We start from the raw sequence: 2,404 nt of genomic DNA, 5'->3' as shown, positions 1-2,404 counted from the left end.
ACCATAGGCGTTTCTAAAATTTCACCGTTGTCTAGTGAGATTCTATAATTCAGCTGATACCGTGATCATGTTTTGACGTAGAACTACGTCTTTCAGGAAGGGTGCCAAATCAGAAAACAGGTCACGATTTTATGAAATAAAGTTAACGTTAATAACCATTCTCACTGTGAACGAATTCTCATGATTTGCATATAAATCGAATCGGAAATTCTCCAAGATTTGTTTGATATACTATACATTACAATTCGCTAATCTCTAAATGGTTTAAATTCATGAAAACTGGAAGAACCTCCTTTTTTCTCATACATTTTGTAACAGGTGTACATTTGTGTATTGTAGTGTTTAACATTTCTTGTAAATATTCTGTTAAGTGTAATGTAATTATTTTCAATCTTGTACATACACTTACTTTCTAGTTAATTTATTTATATATTTATTCACCCACTTTTGGTAGATTTATTTATTTCATTTATTTATTTATTTATTTATTATTTATTTATTTATTTATTTATTTATTTATTTATTTATTTATTTATTTGTTGGAGGAATTATTATGTTAATATAATTAAAATATTTAAATCACACTTGCCAAACTTCTGCTGAAACATAAGTACTCAGTACAAATGAAACAGACTTTTTCCCGTCGATCATTGCACACGACGATGTTCATAACTTGCATGAAATCGTTGTGCTGTTGTACGCAACACAACATCTAAGAGCGAGGCAAAGCTCATGTTCCGCCACACCAATACAAGAGCGAGTGGCTTAAGCGACGCTAGCTTGAGTGGTCACTCATGCGCGAGGAAAATAAAGAAGCCAGGTTTCGTGGAAGAATCGCGAGAATTAGCTGACTCAACCTTGAAACAAAGAGCGGACAATTATGACTTGTTTAGCTGTAGGACTGGGGGTCTGGGGAAATTCGCGGTTCAAAAAGAACCTTATTGGCTTCGGCAAATATTGTTCTCCTGGAGGAAAGGGTTAATTGTTTGAAGCAACCGTCATACTTTTTGCTCGTTCACTTTGACCCAATCTGTGGAAGAGGCAGGAGTGCGATTTTGAAATCGCGTCGCGGTGTGTTTTTGAAGTAGGTTTCTGTGTTAAACGGTTTCTTTAAAATGTGTAATAGTTGTTGCTTTTTTGTATAGGGAAAATTAACGAAGAAATTCAAATTTACCAAGGTTTCGTTAAGTGTCTGTGCTTTGAAATAAAGCTCCAAAAGGTAAAAAAATCAGCTTTACTTTGAAACTATAAAGCCAAACTTATAGCGTCGAACAGCCGTTCGACGGCGGTTTATTTAGGGTTGATTTCCTGAGAACCAACACATCCTTCGAGGCTCGGCACACCGCAGAGGACAACGTGACGCACTGCTGACCCCACGATCTGGAGTCAAAGTTCCCGACAAAGCCATTTCCGTCGGAAGGGAGTGCTACGCTATAACAGCACTCCGGGCAGAGCCAGTTTGAATTCAAACCGTGAGTACCCTAACCCGTTATAACATGCGCATGTGGGTGGGTATTTCTTATTGAACGGTAAATGATGATGCAGTGACCACCGAGAAAAGAAGACGTTTAGGAAGAATAAACAATACTGTTAAATTCATGGAGACGCACGAGGGACACATTAGGGTAGACATTAGGATTGGGAAAGTATTGTGTTAAATAGTTAGGAATAAATGTTTATATGAGATATATGTATTTGTGTTAATTTTCTTTTGGAGAAACCGTTTTGCGTCTCGTATCGGGTATACTATAATTGTTGAATTTACATGTTTGGATTTACGTGGGAGTTTCACTTTTGCGCCTGAAGCGAGAGGTGATAAGTGGACAGCAAGGTAGTTGATTGTTTTCTTTTTCCCGGGTAGATCTGCGGATTTCCTCCAGATCTCTTTGGTGGCGGCCAAAAAGTCAGAGGAACGTTATTGGGAAACACTTGGGGAAAGAGTCACTGTTCGAGCGATTCTTCAACCATTTTCAGAGGCTAGTTATAAGACTGGTCCTTTGCCGGGCAAATCTCGCGCGAGTGGTCCTCTTAGAGGTGGCGCTTAAGCCACTCGCCTTTAAAGAATCCCCGGAACAGTGGCGAAACCGTAGCTGGGAGTTCTGCACGCTACAATTTATTCTGCCGATTTGTGTGCTAACCCTACCCGTATTTCGAATGCTTATAACTCGAACATTTCTTAACAGATCGGAAAAATGTTTGCATCAATTGATAGGGTATATCACTACGGGTCTATCACAATTAATAAAATGTTATTTTTCTTGAAATGAACAATTGAATAGCTGTAAAATGCCAAGCGTTATCTAAACGCTCTAACTGCCAAGTTTTGATTCTCCTGATTTACGGTTTCCCCAACATAGACTTCGAAATCGATGTACTTGTGGAAATCCGCTTTGCAAATATACAT

At 38.4% G+C, this 2,404-nt stretch overlaps 1 long non-coding RNA gene across 2 annotated transcripts; it reads left to right on the top strand.

Annotated features, from left to right (window-relative positions):
- Positions 1–571: 571 nt before the first annotated feature.
- Positions 572–1,494, top strand: LOC129771383 (uncharacterized). Of its 2 annotated transcripts, none has more exons than XR_008742357.1 (3): positions 572–1,084; positions 1,146–1,219; positions 1,276–1,494. It is a non-coding gene; the product is annotated as an uncharacterized LOC129771383 (long non-coding RNA). The 2 variants fall into 2 exon arrangements; XR_008742358.1 differs by having other exon boundaries at positions 1,127–1,219.
- The last annotated feature ends 910 nt before the right edge of the window (positions 1,495–2,404 follow it).

Source organism: Toxorhynchites rutilus, chromosome 2 (assembly GCF_029784135.1).
Source record: "Toxorhynchites rutilus septentrionalis strain SRP chromosome 2, ASM2978413v1, whole genome shotgun sequence".
Taxonomy (NCBI): Eukaryota; Metazoa; Arthropoda; class Insecta; order Diptera; family Culicidae; genus Toxorhynchites; species Toxorhynchites rutilus.
This window is presented reverse-complemented; position numbering and strand designations above follow the sequence as displayed.